This window comes from Triticum aestivum, chromosome 2B (genome assembly GCF_018294505.1).
Source record: "Triticum aestivum cultivar Chinese Spring chromosome 2B, IWGSC CS RefSeq v2.1, whole genome shotgun sequence".
Lineage (NCBI taxonomy): Eukaryota > Viridiplantae > Streptophyta > Magnoliopsida > Poales > Poaceae > Triticum > Triticum aestivum.
Window position 1 is genome coordinate 282,559,082 of NC_057798.1, and position 24,963 is coordinate 282,584,044.

Consider the following 24,963-nt stretch of genomic DNA (forward strand, 5'->3'; position numbering starts at 1 on the left):
CATCGTTGAGGAGGCCAAAGCAGGCCGGCTAGAAGGGCGCTGGGCCTTGCGATGCTGGGCTGGCTTCGGCTGCAGGCCATGAAGCTGGCCAGCGCGGTCAACGCGTGGCTGGACCGAGCGAGCGCCTCGTCCTAGAAGGACACAGGCGGCGGCGGCGGCTCGATCCGGCTGGAGCTCGCCGGAGCCAGCGAGGAGGAGGCCGGGGCGCGAGGGGGGTCGCCGGTAAGGGGAGATCCGGGTCGGGGATCCCGAATCCGGCGAAGATTGGGGCGAGGACGTCGGCGACGAACTCGGCGACGGCGACGGCGACAGCAAGCAGCGACTACGGTTCTGCGAGGAGAAGAGAGAGCGTGAGGTAGGGAGAAAGAGAGGAAGGAGGGAGGAGCAGGGCGCGAGGGCGAGGTCCGGCCTGGAAGGGCGCCGGTGGCGAGGCGGACCACGGCGGCGGCAAGGATCCCACGCGCCGGCGGCAGAGGAGTCGGGCGGCGAGCACGGGATTGAGCGGGGCGCGTCTTGCGAGAGCTCGGGCGGCTGCGGGCCGCGGCGGCGGGGCTCGGGCCCATGCGGGCCCTGGATGGGCTGCGCGGGGAGGATGCATGGCGCCGTCCCGTTGGCTGGGCGCGCGTGGATAGGCGAGGTGGCGGCGCCTGATTGGCCGAGGGCGACGACGCGGCGGCGGCTGGCGGTTGGCGGCGCAACAAGTGGCAGAGGTGGAGTGGGGCGGCGCTGAAAACGATGAGAAGGTGGGAGGTGGCGGCTGCGGGAGGTTAGGGGAGGCTAGGGGCTAGGGTTGCCCAATTTAGGAAGGAGGGGTGTTTATATAGGGGTAAGGCTAGGGTTAGGGGGTTTCTGCTCCGTTTTCGGATATCGGATCTCGATCCAACGGTCCGGAGCGGAGGGAGTTAGATAGTTGGGCTAGTGGGCTGTGTGAGAGAGGCTTGGGCTGATAGGAGAGAGAGGAGAAATGCAGCCCGACGGCAGTTTCGGAGACCGAAACGTCCGACGAATATACCGACTATATCGCGGTTATTTATTTAATGGTTGGGCAGTCAAACGGACTCCGAATGCGACGAAACTTGACAGGCGGCCTGTCTACACTATAATAAGACCGCACGACAAGTTGCAACCCATTCCGAGAACATTTTTATGCCACTTATAGAATAATATTTCGGAGGTGCCGCGGGCGCGTGCAAGTGTGGTCGGGCTCAGAACGGACAACGGAGAGAACCGGGGAAACCCGAACGGGTGCATGTTTTGAAAAACATGCGGATGAAATGCAGATGATGTTATGAGATGAAATGCAAGACAAGAACAAAATGCAAAACAACAGATAAAACCCAACCACGAAGGAAATGTCATATAGCATCTCCGGAAGGCAAGAGTTGGAGTTACGAATATGGAAAGTTGTATCCGGGGCGTTACAACACTCCACCTCTACGAGAGGATCTCGTCCCGAGATCTAGGATGGCACCGGAGGGAAAAGGAAGAGGAAGATAAGAGTTAAAGCTAAGTTGCTTCTTTGACGAATGAGTGAAACCACGAACCTTGATATGTTTGAGCGAAATGAAAGAAAACAACGAAGATGAGCAAAGTTGAAAACACTCCGTTAGAAAAGAGGAACAAGGAACATTACGAGAAGTTGAAGGTTGCAAAGACATGAATCGAGAGTTTAATGGACAAGAAGGGATTGAAACCACTCTGATTGAAACGAGATAAGAATGAATAAGAATGATATAATTTTGACAGCACTCCGACTGTAAATGGAAGAAACTGAACATGAACTTGACAAGATGAGAGGATACTTGATGAAATCAACAACATACTGCCTCCGGAACTATTGAAAAAATGGCACAAGGGGTAAGAAAGATTTCAGACAACACTCCGGTTGTGAAGGGGGCAAAACTTGACAAGATGAAAGAACTTGAATGAGAACACAACATGCCGGTTAAATGGAGAAGCAAGGAGAAGAACATGATCTTGAAAAAACAAGATGATGAGTGAAAAGAGCAACATCACAATGCCTCCGGAAGAAATGAAAGAATGGAATGGAATGAACGGAGGGAAAAAAGATCTTGAAAGAACACGCTTACAAGAAATGCTAGAACGGAGTTGTTGGAAAACCAACAACGAAAAGAATAAGCTTGTAGTGGGCTTATGGAAAACTTCACAAAATTATGAGGTGACAACCGGCCACTAACTGAAACAATTGCTTGTTTGAGATCAAACAAGAGATGAAAACTTCTATCGCCAAGAGGATAGGAGAAAACTCGGAACATTGATAAGCACCACAAATAGCAACATTCCTTAGGGAAGGATTTAGGTGAAATCTATACCAAGATAACTCCACAAAAGAGATTGATGGATAAAAATACATCATTCTTGACAACATATGAATTGCGAAACGCGAACTCAAATTGTCAAGAGTGACATAACACCACCTCAAATGATAAGGTAGAACAAATTGCACTTCGAAATGCAAGATGAAGAATACTTGAACTCCCCAAAACAAAACATGTGTTTAGCACCATGTTTATTTTAGAGTATAGCTTAGCAGATCATAACTTCAAGAGAAATCTTGAAGAACAATTGAAGAATGAATTGAATCCTTGACGAACCACCATGTAGAGCCTCCATGAAGAACTCCGGTAATGAAAGGATGATAGAAAGGAAGAGAAGTTGAAAACACAAGGTGACGCCTTGCAATGATTTAGATGGAGCTTCGCGACGATAATGCGGAAAACTTGGAACTCCGGAAAAGAAAAGATGAAGCATCTCGAACCGGGAAATGTGACATGATGAATAACTCTGTAAAGAAGAAACTAGATCACTTGGATGAAGCAATAATAAGAATTACGTTATGCGTATCATTCACCAATTTAACTTGATGACAAGCAACGGATTTGGCATACTACTTATTCTTCTTGAGGGATTAAGGATAGAGATAGAGCAAACTTGAGAAGGTATTGATGGAACCATCGGTGGGATTTCGAAACAACAAATGAATTGATATGATAACGAAGGAAGTGAAATGTTGAAAGAACCACCGTAAGAATTGAAAATGAAAGAAGTAAAGGGGTGAATCACCGGTAAGAATTAGAGAACGAATGAAGATACTTGAGGGAATTTGATACAAGAGAACGAAGAGATCACGAGCTGATTAGAGGGTACTTGAGCGATGCACCGGTAAGATTTGGATAACGAGAGCTGAAGGCTGGAATGAATGATTCTGAGATGATGTGCTCCGGATAACCAAACTGAAAAGACTCTTGAATAGATCCGGATTAGTGAAAAGAATTCTCACAATCGAAAATAATTATGAGAGGATGACATAAGCTAGAACTATGAATCTTCAAGAGAACGGACCAAGATTTAAGAGAAATCCTTCTTCGGTCTTCAAGATCCGAGAATGACGACGAAGAACACCACCAAGAATTGTTGAGATACTCCAGGATGAAAATTAGAAAGGTTGAACCAACGATGAAAAAAAAATGGAAGATCTTGGAGAAGGACATATGGCTGTTGATAATTCATTCTTACGTCAAACTTCGAATGACTTTGGGAATGGCTCCTGGAAAATTAGAAGAGTCAGGTAAGATCCTGGGAAAAGACCTGTGGGTTAGGGCCCACTCAAAAGATACACCTTCGAAAGATTACTTGGAAGGGAAATTGCACCGGTTGAATTAAATGACTTGAATGAGAGAACAACCTCGAAATATCTTGAACGGATTGAGAATGGAAACACAAGTCTTCCGAGATATCTTCAGCACTCCAGAACAAATGAATAGCGAGAAGTGAAAGATTAAGAGGTGCACCGGTATGAAAAAGCATTTGCAACAAGGAAAAGAGTATGATCAAACCGCAAGCTTGAATTGGATCCACTGAAGAAGAAAAGAGAACGGAGGATGATGAACTTGAAACTCGTGAGCATCTTCACGAGGGATCACCGTATTAGAACATTGAAAGAAAAGAATGAAGAGACTTTACATGAATAAATGGATACTTGATTAAGAAATCTGGGTCCTTGAAGAAAAAGGATGGGAGGGCGGGAAAACAAAGGCAACTTGGGGCAGATGGAATGGATACCATTGAAGAAACTTAAAATTGATCTAGCGGATGTCAAAAATGATCGGATCCACTTGGAAGAAAAGCACACCGGTTGGAAAGAATTGACATGACAATCTCGATGGTCAAGAAGGATTAGTACTCCCATAAAAATATGAGAACACCGCTTGAAACGTATGGAATCAATACTTGACTTTGAAGCAACTCGAATACCACAAATAAAACAAAACAAAGGATTTGGCTTGCAGAATAAGCCGGAACAAATACATATGATAGAGATTTCGTCCGAAGTTTTCGTGGTGGGGCCCACACGGGCTCGATTGTACAGCACCATCATGTACAAGGCAGTGCACATGACATACGAAGTGTCCCCGAACCAGCATAGCCAAGGGTTCTTTAAGACACAACGAGACCACTGTAAAAACGATCGTGGAAAGGCGGACCACTAGACGTCAAACCCCAATCTCATACCATGCATCTGTCGAAAAGATATTCTAGGAGCTACTTGAATTCCCACCTATAAAACTCCCGAAACTTTCTGGTTATGCAATCTGGTGTTGGGGATACAAGGGAAGCAATATATATCTCACCCAAACTAACAATACCTACATCCAAGCTGTATCCATCCGTCAACACATAACCAAGAAACCTTCGGAAATCGTGTACCTCAACCTTCGAAAAGCATATGTTATACGAGCTATGGCAATACTCCCGAACTCCCCAGTACTGGATGACGTCGAGGTTATCTCACCAACAATTGCATAAAAGAGATTTTTGATGTCGGCAAAACTCAGGTATTCCAGAACTGCAATGATAAAATTGTGACGACAACACCTCGGAGCTCAACTCCCCGGGTCAACGCCACATAAATAGACAGGAGGCACCAAGAACAATGTTCTCGTCACAAAATCATCGAAATGATTCCAAGATACCCGCGTGATCCTAAAATTTTTTTAGTGAAATTTAAGGAGAGGAAAGTCAAAACATCTACGTCAGGAGACCTCACCAGAGCGACGAAGGGGCTAAGGAGTAAAAAAGAATCCTACTCTCCGATATATATATAATCCTAAGACTCAAAAATAGTTTTCTTCCAGACTCAACAACGGCCAACAATCAAGGGGGCTCCTATGGTCGGTCGAGGCTCTGATACCAACTTGTCACGCCCAATATGCGACCCTATCCAAAAGAAACTCAAAGGTCCCACCAAGGATAGACCCGCATATTGAAACGCTTTTGCAAGGTGGATATCATTACATCAACATTACATAATAGATGGGGATACATACAAGAGGCATACAATGCCACATGAATACAACATCATCTTACATAAGAGCACCATCGAACTACAGATGAAACACAAACAGAAACTCAAACGACATCCACCCTGCTAGCCCAGGCTGCCGACCTGGAACCTATCCCCTGATCAAAGAAGAAGCAGAATAAGAACTCAACGCAAGCAAGCATCGTTCTCGCGTCATGAACATCGCATAAACCTGCACCTGCAATTGTTGTTGTAGTAATCTGTGAGCCACGAGGACTCAGCAATCCCATTACCATGGGTATCAAGACTAGCAAAGCTTAAAGGATAAGGAAGGGGTTAAGTGGTGAGGCTGCAGCAGCGACTAAGAATATATGATGGCTAACATACGCAAATAAAGAGCGAGAAGAGAGCAAGCGGAACGGTTGTTAAACTAGCAATGATCAAGAAGTGATCCTGAACTCCTACTTACGTCAGACATAACCCAGAAACCGTGTTCACTTCCCGGACTCCGTCGAAAAGAGACCATCACGGCTACACACACGGTTGATGCGTTTTAAGTCGTATCTGGTGTCAAGTTATCTACAACCGGACATTAACAAATTCCCATCTGCCTATAACCGCAGGCACGACTTTCGATAGATTATACCCTGCAGGGGTGTCCCAACTTAGCCCATGACAAGCTCTCGCGATCAACGAAGGAATAGACCTTCTCCCAGGAAGACCCGAACAGACTCGGAATCCCGGTTTACAAGACATTTCAACAATGGTAAAACAAGACCAGCAAGACCGCCCGATGCGCCAACAAACCCGATAGGAGCTGCACATATCTCGTTCTCAGGGCAACACCGGATGAGCAATCCGTACAACTAAAACCAGACCTCAAGTTTCCCTGAGGGGGTGCTGCAAAGGGCTCTAGTTCGGACCAACACTTAGACAAGCATTGGCCCGGGGGGGCTGTAATAAAGATGACCCTTGGGTTAATTACTCCCAAGGGAAATATAGTTGGTGGTGAGGCAAATGGTAAAACCAATGTTGGGCCTTCCTGGAGGAGTTTTATTCAAAGCGAACTATAAAGGGGGTGCCATAAATCACCCGATCCGCGTAAGGAACGCAAAATCCGGGAACATAACACCGGTATGACGAAAACTAGGGTGGCAAGAGTGGAACAAAACACCAGGCATAAGGCCGAGCCATCCACCCTTTACCAAATATATAGATGCATTAATAATATAAGAGATATTATGATATCCCAACCAAAATCCTGTCCACCATGAAGAAATCTTCAACTTCACCTGCAACTAGCAACGCTATAAGAGGGCTGAGCAAAGCGGTAACATAGCCAAGCAATGGATTGCATAGGAAAGGTGTCAAAGGTTAGAGGTTCATGGCAATTTGGGATGGCTTGATAAACAAGTGATAGGTAACGCGGCAAAGCGATAGAACGAAGCAACTAGCATAGCGATGATAGTAGTGAGATCCAGGGTAGTGGTCATCTTGCATGAAATCCCGCAAGGAAGAAGAACGAGTCCATGAAGAAGACAAGCGGAAGTAGTCGAACGAATCCTCACATCGTAACATTACCGGAACTAAGAAGCAACACCGGAAAGAAACAAACAACATGGTAAATGCACAAGCATAAACATGGCATGATGCACAAACAAGTATGATGCATGTCCGGTTTAATAAGGCATGGCATGACAAAGTGCAACAAACAATACTACAAGTTAAGTGGAGATCAATATGCAATGAGTTGCATATTGACGAAACACCACATCTGAGTTATTTAGTTCTCTCTCGTTTAGGTACACAACCATGTTAAATGTTGTTAAATATGGGAAGGGGTGAAGCATATGAAAAACTACCTATCTAGACAAGTTTAAATGAGGCCGGAACAACAAACAACAAGTCCGGAAAATCTCCATATGCAAATTATGAATTTGGTACTGTTTTGCCCTAAACCATATTTTAGAGTTGTTAAACAGTAAAATAAAGTGGACCATGTTAAACTAGGCATTTTTCCACCCCATTTACATATAAAGTTTATGAAAAACCGAGCTACGATTATTTGGTTATGAATTAAAGCATTTTAACATGGCATTATGCAAAATAAACACAAACAACATGTTAAACATTTTTAACATAGATGAAAGTGGCATATTATTAAACTAGATGAAATTCTAAGCACTTTACATATGTCTTTACCTACTAATAAAGCGACTACTACTTCTGGTCATACGTCGTCGGCATATTTGCATAAAAGTCCTTCTATTTCTGAGAATTCAACCCGCAGTCCTACTTTTAAGTCGGTACCTAAGAAAACGCTTCGTTTTTATAGAAACGGCCCTGCATTTGTTTCTACCCTACCCGCAGTCCTTTTTAGGAGCAGAAACGTGTGCGCCCAAGCCAGGGAGCTCGGCTCCGCGCCACGCGCTCGCCCCGACCCCGCTTTCCTCTGTCGCGTCGCCGTGGCGGCCGACCTCACCGGAGATCACCGCCGCCGCGACCAGGTCATGTCGCCGCCTCTGCCTTCTCCTCCTCCATCTCCTTCCTCCCTCCCTCTCCCCATCTCTCTCCCCCTCTCATTGCAGCGCCGCCATGGCCGCCCCGAGCTTCGCCGGCAGCCGCGCCGCCCGCCTCCGCCCACGACTCTGACGGGATCCGGCCGCCACTGCCCGGATCCACATCCTCTGCTCCGCCGCGCCCTGGATCTAGCCACAACCAAGCCTCCCGCGGTGATCCGCCCGTCCGCCGGCCTCCCCTTGCTCGATTTGCGTGGACGGGCGAAGTTTCTAACTTGCCGGGGCGGCCATGGCAGGGAGGCGGCGCTGCGCTCGGGTGCCCGCATCAGGCGACGGCAGCGAGGCGGGAGGCATGCGTGGAGATGAAGGAGGAAAACATGGAGAGTCGGCCGGAGTGAGGAGTTCTTCGGCGTCGGAGCGGCGGACCACCGCGGTGCAAGCTTGTGGGGGGCGGCGGCCATGGCGGGGAGGCGGCACCAATTTATATACCATCGCGAGTTGCCCGGAAATCAGCAAGCTGACTAGAGAATCAACAAACAGATAAATTTATAGACTATTTGAGCGAGTAAAAGTGGAAAATAAGACACCAAATTGGTGTGTTGCTGGCTGCAAATCAGCAAACAGAGAGAGCAGAGACCGAAAGAGGAACACTGAAGCAAGATCCATGGCGAACGAGCACAGGACAAGGCGAGGACGTAGTAACAAGGCGACAGGGCCGGCCTCTACGAGAGTGAGTGGCCGTCGGTGCTGGAGCGACGGCGGCCTCTAGCTGGCCGGTGCCAACTCCTCTGCAGAGGAGCCGGTCATCTCCGTCATTGGAGACTCCCCGGTGGCGCGGGTGTGTAGCTCACGCAATGACCGGTGGAGTGGGGGGGTTTCCCATCTGCCCGCGCCATGGCCGGGTGGAGCTTGGGAGGGGGGATCCTGGCGGCGGTAGGCGTAAGCGGCAGCGGCGGCGTGTCCCAGAGCAACGGGAGGTCGGGATGTGGATCTCTCGGAAGAGAAGCTACATGCTCGGTCTGGGCAGAAGCAGAATTGCAGATGTGCTTCTCGGTGGAGACACGAGTGGATAAGCAAGCTCTACAGCGGTGGAAGTACACGTGCCTATGGGGAATTATACATGCCGGCCGCTCAGCCCCAGCATTGTTTTGTTTTTAACAGCCGTTTGTACACGGAGTATATGGACGCATAATGAGAACATATAATATACTTTTTGTGCAAAAAAGACATTGAAAATGAAATATAATCATCCAAATCATACAACCTCGATAATAAAAATACGTATCAAAATCATAAGAATTCAAATCTTTTGATAATTTTATAAAATACTTTAAATGAATTATTAAACTCTCGAAGAGTGTGTAAGGGCATCTTCAACGCCGACACTCAAAGCGCCCGCAACCGGCTGGACCGCCGGTCCCGGCATGTTTTGCCATCCAATATGAGCCTGTATCGGTTCGCCACCCGGTCTGAACCTACTTTTTATGAGAAAACGGAAAAAACTCGGCGCAAGGACATTGCGGGCGTCCGAAGCGCTGTCGGGCATGATTATGACTGCCCTGTCCCAACCAAAATCCACTCCCTCATCCGCGTTCCTTCCCGTCCGAAACGTTCAACACCGTCCAGAGCACCGGTGCCGCGTTCATGTTGGCTCAGAGCGACATGAACTCTCGCCGACACTTCTAATTTTTTTTACTCTATTTATGTCCTCGGGAACTCATATTGACAAAACTGAAAAGGAAACAAACACCATACATAGACGGATTGATCACGGTTCATATGTGTGCAAAAAAATCATCGATGCCAAAACACACACATTTACGTGTCATGACAATAGAGTCTTTAGTTGATCTCAATAAAGCTATTGTTATGTGTGAAAAAACTTTTATTGTCTGATAGTAGTACAATAGCTAACCTGATCTGCAATGTCGTAACATTTTTCTGCTTCCCAAATTGTATCCATGAAAAACAGGACACTAGCGACACATGAGCCGTCATTAGTTAAATCAGTTATACTTATTTGAAACTATGTATATGTATACCACAATACAAAAATATTATTTAAATAAAAGAATATAGTAAACAAAAATAGCCTACTTTAATGAACTAGCTTACTTTCTTGAACAAAGGTAATTACAGAAGTTGTTATATCCTACCACCATGATTTAAAGACATTAATAATTCTATGTATGATAGTGTTAACTTTATTTAATGATAATTATCTAAAAGGAGAACAAAGCAAATTGCATCTAATTGTGAACTGAGGCGCAACAGACTAAGCAAAGATGCAATTACAATAAAGAATCATACATATATCATAATAGAACAGTAAGTTAGAACATCTATACAACAAGGATTTCACGGTCAGCGACAGAAGTATGCATGCATGGACGTCGGACGAAGTATACCATATTTTTATTGTCTGATGTCAGTAACTCAAAATAAGAACTACATGTAGAATAGTTTTGTTATCAATATGTTAGTCTAAAGATAAGGTTGTTCACCCGATTAGTTGATTAGGATTCATGTCACAAGTTTCGAACTAGCGCCCCAAAGAATCCTATTGTTAATTGATCCATCATTTCTGCCATCATCAAACTTATCCTCTACCTAGCCAACCTAATTAATGATAATTGGCATTTGCTTCCCAGCAAAGCACATCATTTTTTTTCTCCCGGTGCAACGCATGGGCATGTTTACTAGTGATGTTTTTACATATGATGCATGGTTTGTGAGTAATTATATGCATGAAGTCTAGGGGGTTTTCTGTAAAACTGTTAATACACTGGATATTAGAGAAAATCGCAGCGCAGGGAAAAAACACTATATGGGCCGGATCTAGACAGAGGTCCAAACGGAATGGAAAAAAGGGGCGCTGGAGGGCTGCCTCACCATGGGCCAAGGCCCGATTGGTGTAGGATGCCTGGCAGGCCGGCTTGGCTGGGCCTGGCGCTGGCTGCGGCTGGGGAGGCCCACGCAGGCACCAGGCCATCGATGAGGAGGCCAAAGCAGGCCGGCTGGAAGGGCGCTGGGCCTTGCGATGCTGGGATGGCTACGGCTGTAGCCCACGAAGCTGGCCAGCGCGGTCAACGCGTGGCTGGACCGAGCGAGCGCCTCGTCCTGGAAGGACACAGGCGGCGGCGGCGGCTCGATCCGGCTGGAGCTCGTCGGAGCCAGCGAGGAGGAGGCTGGGGCACGAGGGGGGTGCCCAGAATGGGGAGATCCGAGGTCGGGGATCCCGAATCCGGCGAAGATCGAGGCGAGGAGGTCGGCGACGAACTCGGCGACAGCGACGGCGACAGCAAGCAGCGACTGCGGTTCTGCGAGGAGAAGAGAGAGCGTGAGGTAGGGAGAAAGAGAGGAAGGAGGAAGGAGCAGGGCGCGAGGGCAAGGTCCAGCCTGGAAGGGCGCCGGTGGCGAGGCGGACCACGGCGGCGGCGAGGATCCCACGCGCCGGCGGCAGAGGAGTCGGGCGGCGAGGACGGGATCGAGCGGGGTGCGTCTTGCGAGAGCTCGGGCGGCTGCGGGCCGCGGCGGCGGTGCTCGGGCCCATGCGGGCCCTGGATGGGCTTGGCGGGCCGCGCAGGGAGAGGAGGGCACGGGGAGGATGCGTGGCGCCGTCCCGTTGGCTGGGCGCGCGTGGATAGGCGAGGTGGCGGCGCCTGATTGGCCGAGGACGACGACGCGGCGGCGGCTGGCGGTTGGCGGCGCGACAAGTGGCGGAGGTGGAGTGGGGCGGCGCTGAAAACGAGGAGAAGGTGAGAGGTGGCAGCTGCGGGAGGTTAGGGGAGGCTAGGGGCTAGGGTTGCCCAATTTAGGAAGGAGGGGTGTTTATATAAGGGTAAGGCTAGGGTTAGGGGGGGTTCTGCTCCGTTTTCGGATATCGGATCTCGATCCAACGGTCCGGAGCGGCGGGGGTTAGATAGTTGGGCTAGTGGGCTATGTGAGAGAGGCTTGGGCTGATAGGAGAGAGAGGAGAAATGCAGCCCGGCGGCAGTTTCGGAGACCAAAACGTCCGACGAATATACCGACTATATCGCGGTTATTTATTTAACGGTTGGGTAGTCAAACGGACTCCGAATGCGACAAAACTTGACAGGCGGCTTGTCTACACTATAATAAGACCGCACGACAATTTGCAACCCATTCCGAGAACATTTTTATGCCACTTATAAAATAATATTACGGAGGTGCCGCGGGCGCGTGCAAGTGTGGTCGGGCTTAGAACGGACAATGGAGAGAACCGGGGAAACCCGAACGGGTGCAAGTTTTGAAAAACATGTGGACAAGAACAAAATGCAAAACAACAGATAAAACCCAACCACGAAGGAAATATCATATAGCATCTCCGGAAAAGGCAAGAGTTGGAGTTACGAATATGGAAAGTTGTATCCGGGGCGTTACAGAGAGGCAGCTGCGGAAGAACTAAGCCGCCAACCATGAAGATTTTGTGAAGGGCGAGAACCTCTGGATCAGCTGCCTCACCGATGTCGCCAACAGGATCACCGAGAAGCTGGCTTCTATGGAGATGTCGAATGTGAGGTACACCCCAGAGCCAAACGTGAGCCCCAACGCCAAGCTGACCCTATTGTTCGAGGGCGTTCTAGGATCCCTGGAGCAGTTCCGCTCTAACAGAGCGAGCTCTCTGGCCAATGAGGCCCAGCAGCTTTGCCGGGGTGCCCTGACCAAGGTCCTCACAAAGGTGGCATACTGGTACCCCCAACCTCGACTTCGACGCCGCGCTGGAGAGCTTGCCGGAGGGTGTGGATCTCGCGCCGCTCAAGGAGCGCATCAAGACCATCATCAGCCGCGTCGACGGAATCGAGAGGGTGGAGGGCCAGCGCCGGGACTAGGCACCCTGTTTCTCATCGCTGCTGCAGGTTCACGACCAAGACAATTTTTTTCTTTAGTTAGAACCGCAGCAACAATTGATGTAATATAACTCTGCAGTAATTTTGAAACGATGCATGTTATTTTCCAATTTGATCTCTTTCTGTATGTCCACCCTACGTTAATTGGGTAGGCATGCCGGCACGTAAACCCAGGCCGCGGCGCCTTGAGCACAGATCCTCAATAGCCTGCCGGGTGTGCTTGCTGCCGAGCAAGCCACCTTTACGTTCTCAACACCGCCGCCCGAACTGTTGAGCGGACTCGAAACAGAACGAGAGCTGCCAATAGCGGAAGGCTACTGTCGGTGTCAAAACCGGCGGATCTCGGGTAGGGGGTCCCGAACTATGCGTCTAGGCGGATGGTAACAGGAGACAAGGGACACAATGTTTTTACCCAAGTTCGGGCCCTCTCGATGGAGGTAAAACCCTACTCTTGCTTGATTAATATTAATGATATGGGTAGTACAAGAGTTGATATACCACGAGATCAGAGAGGCTAAACCCTAGAAGCTATCCTATGGTATGATTGTTGTATATGTCTATCGACTAGCCTGGCCCCGGTTTATATAATGCACCAGAGGCCTAGGATAACAAGAGTTCTAGCCGAATATGCCGGTGGGGGAGGAGTCCTTGTCTTGATCGCCAAGTCTTGTGGATTCTTCCTTGTATGCGACAGCTGTCCGGACTGTTCCATGAGTATATGGCCATGGGGGTCCTCGGCCCAATCCAACTAATCGGGAGACGACGCGTTGAGTACCCCCTAGTCCAGGACACCGTCAGTAGCCCCCTGAACCAGTCTTCAAGTTAGGGACGCTCCTCGATTCTTCTGAACTGTTCTTCATCTTCGGTTGCCGGTCTTGAAAACTGGTTCAACAAATCTTCTCAGCTTCTATCTTGAGGATCGCCGAAATGCATTCGACGAGTTTACATGTCGGGTATCCGAGGAGCCCCTTTAAGTTTACGGCCTTTATCAATGCCTTGTTATTTTTATGCCATGCCTCGGGTTTGAAGTTGTTCCCGGGCGGCAACGTCCTCTTGCGTCCGAGCTCCAACGCTGGACTGCATTCAGGTATCTTTTGCAGTCGAGCACCAATGCCGGACTACTTCCCAGCTCTAACGCCGGACTATGTATCCGAGCTCCAACACCGGACTGTATCCGAGCTCCAACGCCGGACTATGTATCTGAGCTCCAACGCCGGAATGTATCTGAGGTGCCGTAAATCACCTTGGTTCAAAGAAGTTTGAAGGAGTTTAGTCGAGCTTAATGCCGGAAATGCCCTCTATGGAGCCAGCCACTAGCGCCCGAGCTTTATGCCGGACTGCTTCCGAGGTGGTGCACCACCCCGAATGTGGGCCGATTTTTGTCAATATTTTTTATTGATGCAATTTATTCTCTGTCGAGATACATAGCCAGTAGCCCTGAAGGTGGGTATCCGTCTAAAACCCGAGATGCACATGAAGGATGACATAAGACCGCTGATCCCTGTAGCCGCTGAGACTCAGGTTGATTTGCAAAATCGGTTTGAGGATCAAGTCCTAGCTCGGCAGAATACTTCCGGACACAAAAAGCGGCGTGCTCAGTCCTCGAGACTCAGGTTGGGTGCGGCCAACCAACCTGAGGATCAAAATCTGCTCGGAAACTGTATTGCACTTAAAATTTTCTGTATAGAACAGGCAATGTAGTAGCCCCCGAGACACTGGTCGGGTGGCAACACCAGATCAGGGGATCGATGTGCCCCTTTAATATTTGTAAATAATAAGCCCGAAGCCCAGTAGCCCCCGAGCTTTAATGCGGGCACGGGAGGCCTAATTAAGGATCGATATCCATAGTAAAATCACAAATTATGTGTAATGTCTCTATGTATCCAATTACTTTACGTCATTAATGCTCGGATCCGCATTGTACAAAACTTTGTTGACCGACCATCGGCTTCCACCTCCTCAGCCAATAGCCGAGGAGTGTTTGTCCTACTTTATAAAGCATTTATGAGGGCAAAGATTTACAACAAACAAGGCAATCCGGCCATACGGTTTTATAAACAAAGGTACACGGAGAGACATGTTATATTACTGTTTAACAGAAGAAATGTCTTCCAAAGAAAATAGTTCCGCTATCGGTTCCTTTCTTTGGGTTGTTATGCTAAGCATCATCATGAAACCTCAGCTCCAATGTAAGAGCAAAATATCGAGGATTTAGTTTGGGAGGCCAGTTAATAGCCCCCGGTAGTGTTCAGCGACAGTCGAGGTCAAGCCGTAAACACTTTGGCCATTGTTATGAATGGCCCGTCGTTTAACACCGTCATCGGATCGCTGACTAGTTTACGCTTATTGTGACAGTCAGTTTTCGGCTTTCTCCACTGAGGTGCTTAACCATGTGAGCTGGAAGCACAATCGCAGTGGTTCTCCCTTTGCACACCTAGCCGAGCAAAGCGGAACGTAGGAGGCAAGCGCAGGAGCCGGGCAACCCAACTATTGACCGGAGACACAATTCGAAACCGATGCATATATAGCAATATCCAAGAATGTTTTTGCCGAATCTCTAAAGGTGTCCGGCGTTGCACTGCGAGACTTGTGCTGAAAACACACAAATAGTTTTAAAAGTGCCATAAGCTTGGAAAACCAAAAAACGTCAGTAAAAAGTTGACGTCCGAACGAGATCAAGTGTTCGGTGCCAATCCGAAAATTGGCCTTAGCAAAAGAAGTGCTTCTGTCGTGCTTTAATAATAATAATAAAACTTTGCAACGACTAAGAAGAAGAACACTTGTCATAAAACGGCTCATATAAATTTAAGAGCCCCCAAGTGACTTGGGTAAAAGAATGATTGCATGTACCGAAGTACTTATATCATATCTATGTTCAACCGAACTTTAAACACGTCTTAACCGACCGTCGGCTTCTCCCTCTTCGGTCAAGGACCTAAAAGTGTTATGTACTCCATCTGTCGAGAATATGGACGGTGTTTCCAATAACTAGGCAATCAGGCCATAAGGCTATAACAGACAAAGCGCGCTCAGGGAACTTATGCTATATTACTGCGAAGTGTAAGAAGCATCTTCGAAGAAAATAGTACCCCTACCGATACCTTTCTTCGGTGCTCATTGTTATTATGAGACTTATGCAATAGATTTTTTGTACTCATGAGTTCCATTGTGTGCCGACCATGATTGAAAACAATAAGAGTGCTAGCTTTTGGCTTCACCCAGTCTGAGGTCCGGCTCGGGTGACCCGATCGTGACAATCGCAGAGGTGCTCCCTTTACTCCCTAGCCGAACAATCGGGAACGTAGGGGTAAGCACAGGAGCCAGGCAACCCAACTTTCTAATCACTTAAGTCAATATGGTGCATATTGTGGCGTAATACATGAACAAGGAACAAAGCCGTACAAGTATAATCATATGCAAGAGGAAAAAGCTTTGTGAAGGAAGCCCCCAAGTAAACGGGGTATTCGAATTTGCACGTCACAAACGAAGTTTGGACAAGGAAATTTTTACAAGCAATTTTTTTCCAAAAAAGTATAATGCTTGGTCGAGCCGAACACAAGTTAAAAATTAAAGCTTTGAGCATGAAAGCGACTTAGCTGGTTAATGTGTTGGGTATTGATGACGCGGTCCGAGCTTGATATGGGACAAGGTTCCTTCCCCCAAGCCGGTCCCGAGGTGGCGGAGCGGAGAGCTCGACACGCCAAAGTGGTGACATAGCACGGTCAATGCAGTCCGGCAGAGTGACACCGAAGTCCCCGGATCATTTTCGTGTGCACAAAAAATGGTGCAAACTGGAGATAATAGTAATAATGACAAAAAAAATCGTTGCATAATAAATAATTTATGCAAAGTGAGTAATAAAAGAAATATGGTCTGGCGCCGAAGTCAATGTCGATGCAGGGCGGCGGCGTGATGCGGTAAAGGCATGGCAAGGCCTGAATTCACATGTCGGTTCGAGTTCCGGATGCGGTGTTCGCCGGACTATGTACGGAAACTAACCGGACCACCATGCGACCATCGTTAATGCGGCCACCATTTGATAGACCTGGCTTATTTGTTGTAGCAATCCGAAGAAAGGTTATTCCCAAAATTGGGACTCGATCCGCACACCTATCGCCTGATGGGCGATAAAGCAACGGCATGGCGATGCTGGCAAAGGTTGGCTCGCCGAGGCAAAGCCCTCGGTCCAGCTAACGTGACGGAGCTGGTCGGCCAGCGACGCCGATGTCTCTGGAGTAGGTTGATGAAGAGATGATGAAGCCCCTGGTCTAGCTAACGTGATGAAGCCTTAGTGTCAGCCGATGAGTCGAAGTAGGTCGGCGTGATGGACACCAGCTTGAAAAAGCAACAGTGCGGCCCTGCCGATGTAGGTCGTGACGTGGTCGATGCCGGTTTGATTAAGTGACCGTGCGGCGATGCATGTGTGCCCGCTCTGTGTAATCCATGGGGCGGCGATGTTGGTGATGATTTATCCTTCGCGATGCCGGACTCTTGTTCGGCTTGCCGAGATGATGGTCCGAAGAAGTTGAGCGCGGCTCAGCAAAGTGACGGCGTGTCTAGCGCAGGTCGGCAGCCGTGGAGCAATATTGCCAGACTGGTTTGACACCAGCATGATGTTGAAGATCATGTTTCAAAAGATTTTAAGGCTAGCGGGATGTGTTCGGGAACAAAACACGATACCCCATACAAAACATCCTTCAAAAAGGATGTCCGAATTCCTGTTCATAAAAAAGACGAACTCGGGTCGGATTCGTTTTCGTGCAGAAAACAGATCCGAAAAGTGATGCACTAATCGGAAGGTTCCCGGAGTTTGGACGGTCGGATCGAGCTGAAATTTTGGGAGGTGGTCGATACAGGAATTCCAGAGCCGATCAACGGTTGGATCTTCCAAAGGACGTCCGAGCTAGAAGCTGGGCACCACGCCCTAAACTCGTCCAGATTCTCGTCCAGATTTGACAGGGCTCCGGTATGTTGTAGATTGTCGGAGATTCCTCCATTGGAACTCGACAAAATTTAGAGTGGCTGTTGTAGACGTAATTCCGCACTATTCCGCCGAAGCAATCGTCAAACCGACGCTCAAGGAGGCGGTGACGGCGGATACAAGTTCGCTGTCCAGAAAAACAGCACGGTCGCCCGAGGGCAATGTTGACGTTGAGCCCCCGAGCTCCCTGGATGATTCCTCCGTGATCTTGATAGAGATCGGAGCTGATGTTGATGAAGTCCCTCATCCGAACATGGCGATCGGAGGTAGGGCGTAGTCCTTGGTTAAACCTAGGTGACCAGTCGAGCTGGTGACGAAGATGCCGAGGTCGCAGTTGATCTGTAGGCGAGCCATCGACCTTTTGCCAAACACACAGCGGGACTCTCAATGAAAGCACCAGTGTCGGTGTCAAAACCGGTGGATCTCGGGTAGGTGGTCCCGAACTGTGCGTCTAGGCGGATGGTAATAGGAGACAAGGGACACGATGTTTTTACCCAGGTTCGGGCCCTCTCGATGGAGGTAAAACCCTATTCCTGCTTGATTAATATTGATGATATGGGTAGTACAAGAGTTGATCTACCATGAGATCAGAGAGGCTAAACCCTAGAAGCTAGCCTATGGTATGATTGTTGTATATGTCTATCTACTAGCCTGGCCCCGGTTTATATAATGCACCAGAGGCCTAGGATAACAAGAGTCCTAGCCGAATACGCCGGTGGGGGAGGAGTCCTTGTCTTGATCGCCATGTCTTGTGGATTCTTCCTTGTATGCGGCAGCTGTCCGGACTGGCCCATGAGTATACGGCCATGGGGGTCCTCGACCCAATCCAACTGATTGGGAGACGACGCGTTGAATACCCCCTAGTCCAGGACACCGTCAGTTACCCTGCCATTCTCGACGCAGCCACTTTAACTGTTGAGTGGACTCGAAACAAAACAAAGGCGTTGCCCATAGTGGAAGGGCCCCATCACGTGCAGGTTTCTTATACAAAGAGAAAGATCTCCAAGGAGAATAATCGTATATAAAAAGAATTGCTCAAAGTTTTTGCGTGACTTAGCTTCTCTGTCGCCGTGTGAGCGTTTGCTGCATCCGCAGACGATGCCGCCCGTTCGATCACCTTCTTCCTCGGAAGCCATGGTGATGATGGACTGGTAGACTAGTTGCTAGACCAGATTTTCACAGCCAGGCACCCCCTACCTGGCGCGCCAAAGATGTCGGTGAGAATGACATCTATGGGATCACTGGAATCCCTACTGTGGTCGGCTGGCGCGGGGTTGTGAAAAGAGTGGGTCTAAGAGATAGCACATAGATCGTTTACCCAGGTTCCGGCCGCGAGGATGCGTAATACCCTAGTCCTGCTTTGGTGTATATTGGAGTGTTCTTGAGCTAGCTATGGTGCATGATTTGCTCAAAAGAGCCGAATCCCCCTCCAGTACGCCTTGGGCCTCCTTTTATAGGAAAAAGGGGATGCCACAGTGTCACATAGGAGGTGGAAAGGGTACAATGTACAAGCTTATCGCATGGCATTACAGGACAAGACGCATTAAATGCGCCCCTTAGGTGTCCCCTTGCTTTCACTAAAAAATGACACATCCGTGACATTTTGGGCCAAACGAATTTTTTTTCTGTCATACTTATGACACTTCTGTGACGATAATTGTGACAAAACCCGGTATCATCAGCGATGTGGTGGGGTCCTACTTCTATGAAAAAAATCATGACAGAAAATGGGCTTTTCGTCCTGGGCGGGCCGGAGACGCAACTGCATGACATTCTTTGGGCCGTCCATGACGAAAAAAACCATGGTAGAAGTGAGGGCGAGGAAAACATCGGGGTGTTCCTGGTTACGGTGGGTGGTCAGGGCCGAGCGAGGCGTTGGGCTCTAACTAAACCCGAGCGATTGCACTTCAGGCTACGGGTTACTGAACCCGAGCGATCGATCGATGGTTGTTAACAGAACCCGATCGAGTGATTCCTTCGCTACTGCTGCTAACTGAAGCCGATCGATGCTGCCTCTCGATGAACAGTGAGCGTTGCTGGGGGGTTTGGATGAGCAGTTCCCGGTGGGGGTGGATGAATAGGACCCCGTGGTGTTGCCTTTGGATGAAGAGGACCCCGATCGATCGATCCGGTTGGGGCTGGATGAACAGGACCCCGTGGATGACAGGATGAACAGGACCACCCCGTGGAGGGCTGGATGAGCAGTAGATGGTGGAAGGCTGGATGAACAGTAGCCCGTGGAGGGGTGGTTGAACAGGAGCTAGTGGAGAGGGCTGGTTGAACAGTAGCCGGTCGAGTAGCGCACGGTGGAGGCTGGATGAACAGGAGTCCGTGGATGAACAGTCGCAGGTGTAGGCTGGAGGAGGTCGACGGTGGATGAACAGTAGCCCGTGGAGGCTGGAAGGGGTCGACGGTGGAAATGAACAGTATCCCGTGGAGTCCAGTTTTTCGGTACGCCACACCCCTCCCAATGAACAGGACCCTTGTTTCGACCATAGCGCTCCAACACAAGCCCGTTTCCTCCGTTTTGCTGTACGCCACACCCCTCCCGATCAACAGGACCCACGTTTCGACCGTAGGAGGTTCGTTTCCTCTGTTTTGCGGTATGCCAGACCCCTCCCGATGAACAACATCCTGTTCGAACATGGTCGGTCGAACCCATGGCCGTTTCCTCCATTCTGCGGTACGCCAGGCCTCGTTTCCGGTTGGCTCCCACGCGTTCCGTTGCCTCCCGATGAACACGACGAATTCCCTTGCCTCCCCATGAACACGATGGAGATGCAGTTTCTCCGTTCTGACTCAGCCATGTACAAGAGCCTTGGCCGTACGTACGCACGAGTAGGCTTTCGAGACCCCGCCCGTATGTATGTACGTGGCCGTATTTACTATCTTGCACCCTGGCCGTTGTACGTACGTGTACATGCTACTTGCGCACCTCTACTACGACACGTGCGCGCCTCTACATCGACCAGTATGTACGTACACGTTCGCGACCATAATGACAACGCTACGTACGCTTCGACCAGGTGGGTCCGGACTGTCAGGCACTTCCTTGCGTGCGAAGATGTAGCTGGTGGGTCCCAGCTGTCAGGGAGGCGAATCATTTTTTTTCCTAGACACACTTCCTTGCGTGCGAAGATGTAGCTGGTGGGTCCCAGCAGTCAGGGGGAAATATTTTTTTTCGCGAAATACGGTGGCCCATCCGGTGGGTCCCCGCTGTCAGGTGGAGGAATAATTATTTTCTGCGTTAGAAGGAGGTACTTCCTTACTATGGCCGTGGACCCAGCTGTCAGCCTCTCCACGTACAGTCCACGTCCGATGGAAGTCGTTCCTTGACCACGTTGACCACGCCGCACCGAGAGCACCAGGGCGGTGGACGACAGCGAGGCCTAGGAAGAGGACGATGCGGAGCCGGGGAAGACACGGCAGTGGATGCCCAGGCATAGAGGAGTATGAGGGTTCACTGGTTCACTGTGGTGTGAGGCTGCCATCGCCGCAGAATAACATGGGGTGTGGGTGAGTAGAGGGATGGCCTGGCCAGCGGTGGGATTAGTAGTGGGCGGTGAGGCCTCCGCCGCATTGCAGCCAGCCACGGGAGGCAGGAGCACGAGGCACGACCGGCGCTGGTTTGGGCGGCTGGAGCAAGAAGACCAGAGGTTGAAGAAGCACTACGGCCATTGAATGGACAACATACGGTCACTGAAGCTAGAATCATGCATATTGACTAAGTTGACAAAGCCCTCCGTCCCCTCAACTTAGTAGGCCCACAAGTCAGCCTGCCACTATACTAGGTCCCAACTAGCAGGGGAGTATTCATTTTTGTGTGCGTAATAAGGAGGCACTTCCTTGCGTGCGAAGATCTAGCTGGTGGGTCCAAGCTGTCAGCGGCGGTAACGTTTTTTTTGCGAAATACAGAGGCCCTTTCGGTGGGTCCCAGATGTCAGGTGGAGGAATCATTATTTTGCGCGTAATAAGGTGGCATTTCCTTGCGTGCGGCCGTGGACCCAGCTGTCAACCACTCCACATACAGTCCACTTCAGATGCATGTCGGTCATTGACCATGCTGACCAGGCCGCGCCGAGAGCACCAGGGCGGTGGACGACGGTGAGGCCTAGGAAAGGAACAACACGGAGGCAGGGAAGACTCGGCAGTTGTTTCCCACACGGAGGGGAGTACAACTGTACGACGGTTTACTAGCTCGTCTGCCGTCGCCGGAGAATAACATCAGGTGTGGGTGAGTAGAGGGATGGCTAGGCCAGCAATGGGAGTACGGTGGGGCGGTGAGGCCTGCGCGGTAGCACAGCTGACCGCGGGGAGGAGGGAGCAGGCAGTCCCGCCGGTGCTTGTTTGAGTGGCTGGAGCAGGAAGAGCAGAGATTGAAGAAGCACGACGGCCATTTGCCATTATCTCTAATATTTTACAGCCCATTTTCTAATTCTTAAGGTCTTTTTTGGAGCCCATATTCTGTTTGTTAGCATTACAGCCCATACTGTGGCCATGGTTAAAAAATTATACGAAATTTTGCATATTTTGTTGCGGTCCGAACTGTTTTTAATCCTGAAATTTCGAGTCACATTCAAACTGATTTTAAAAATAAATGTATATCAATATAAAATCCAACAAATTGTTCACGCATAAAAATCAATGCAATTTAAAATCTCAAAATGAAAAAAAAGAAATTTGAAACTAATTGTCGGTTTGATGTGTTTAAAAATGTACATCCCATTTCTTATTACTGATAGGCCATTTTCTCAGCCAGCCAAATGAAGATATCCTCGTCTTGAAAGATTTGCAGCCCAATAGGCCTGACAAAGCGACTTACTTGGCAAATCACAAAAAAACTGGGCTGTGGACGTGGACCCAACTGCGGCCGTGGACCCAGCTGTCAGCCTCTCCACGTACAATACTCCTTCGATGGACCACATTGACCACTCCGCGCTGAGAGCACCAAGGTGGTGGACGACAGCGAGGCCTTGGAAGGGGAGGACACGGAGCTGGGGAAGACACGGTAGTGGATGCCCACGCGGAGAGGAGTTCTAGGGTTCAGTGGTTCGGCTACGGCGTGAGGCTGCCGTAGCCGTAGAATAACAGGGGGTGTGGGTGAGTAGAGGGATGCCCTGGCCAGCGTAGGAGTAGTAGGGGGACGTGAGGCCTCCACGGCATCACAGCCGGCCACGAGAGGCAGGAGCATGCGGCACGACTGGCGTTGCTTTGGGCGGCTGGAGCAAGAAGACCAGAGGTTGAAGAAGCACTATGGCCGTTGGATGGACATCATACGGTCACTAGAGCTAGAATCGTTCATATTGACTAAGTTGACAAAGCCCTCCGTCCCCGTCAACTTAGTAGGCCCACAAGTCAGCCACCCACTATGGTGGGTCCTAGCTAGTAGGGGGGTATTCATTTTTTTGTGCGTAATAAGGAGGCACTTCCTTGTGTGCGAAGATATAGCTGGTGGGTCCAACCTGTCAGTGGGGGGAACGTTTTTTCACGAAATACAAAAGCCCTTCCCATGTACAGTCCACGTACAGTGTGTAATAAGGAGGAACTTTCCTTGCGTGTGACCATGGACCTCGTGGGTCCCAGCCGTCAAGCTCTCCACGTACAGTCCTCTTCCGATGACTCTCGTATGTTGACCATGTCGCGCCAAGTGCACCGAGGCGGTGGACGACGGCAAGGCCCCAGACTGGAATTACCCGGAGATGGGGAAGATGCGGCAGTGGAGTCGCAGACGGAGAGGAGTGGGAAAATTGACTGGTTCGGGTGCCGGGTGGGCCTACACTCGACAGAGAATAAAAGGAGGTGCGGAGTGCAGGGATGGCCTAACCGTCGGCGGGGTTGCGTTTCACTGAGGAGCGCAAAACAATGTCGTTGGACGCCAAAGGCTGGAGCATTCGGTCCCGGCAGCACTGGGGGAAGAAGACGCGAGATTGAAGAAGAATGTCGGTCGTTGGGTGTAAATCCAATGCCTTCTTAGGCTTCGACCAACTGGCCCACATGTCTGCCAGTCCATTTGTTTTTTTAGTCCATTTGGTTGGCTGGGTGAAACAATGATGTAGCATCTGTGCAGACCGTTTATATATATGGTAGAATTTAAAGCCCATTTGCATTTTTCTCGTAATCCGTGGACTTGCTAGGCTGGGTGAAAATATCATGTTGGGCTAGACAAAGAAATGTTATAAAAACATAAACACATGATTGCACGTCGTCACCTCAAAAAGAAAACATGATTGCACGTCTATTACTGCATTGGTTAGTAAAATCTTTGCAAGCTTATGTACGCAATCACTAGGAGTTAACTTGCCAAGTTATATATAAACAATTATTATTATTATTTTGTAAGAACTTTCAACTTACAAAATAAAATATCATTTAAATTTGATGAGTTAATAGTACGTGGGGTATTATTATTTTTTAGGCTAGACGTGGGACAGTTGAGTTGGTTCTAGGGAAAGTACTGGGAGAAAACTCGGTTTAAATCAAAAAAGAAAGTGGGAGAAAATTCAGATATAGGATTAATGAATACGAAAAATAGAATTGAGCCGTGCGTCGTCTTGAAAAAACAAACATAACTTGGGTTGCTGATGTTATAGACAAGCTAGGATGGGAGGCCCAGAGGCCGCTTGATACCTGCTGGATCCAAAAAAATGTTGAAACATGTCGTGGGCTGCCCATGTTAAACAACAAAACCTAGGCCAAGGACCTGGTGGGCCCGAGACTGTCAGCCTCTCGACGAACAGTTGTCTCCCGATTCCTCTTGTTTTGCTTACCATGTTGGGAACGACAGACGGCGGCGCCGCGGCTAGAGCACCAAGGCGGAGGATGACGTCGAGACCTCGGACCGAATGAATCGGAGCGGGGAAAGACGCAGGCAGAGGGGAGTGTCGGGGGTTGGGTGCGACATATGCCAAAGGATGGCTTATCATGGTAGGAGCGAGTAGAACGTCACCGGTGCCTGGAAGCGGGATGAGGCGTAGACACCCCTTTACCCAGGTTCGGGGCTCTCCTAGGAGATAACACCCCTAGTCCTGCTCTGCGGGGTCTCCGCATGATCACTAAGGCACTAGTGAATATAATGGTGCTCCTCGAGCTGTATGCTAGAGGTAGAAGGAGGCAAGGCAGCTGGGGCCCACCGCCTGGTGGGCCCTGCCGACTGGTCTGGTACTAAGCCGACAGGCCACCACCGCCGCTGGCGGGTCTCGTTGGTGGCTGATCACTATAGCCGTGATGCTAATGATGCAGGCTTGGTCAGTGGAGCGTGGCTACAGTCCC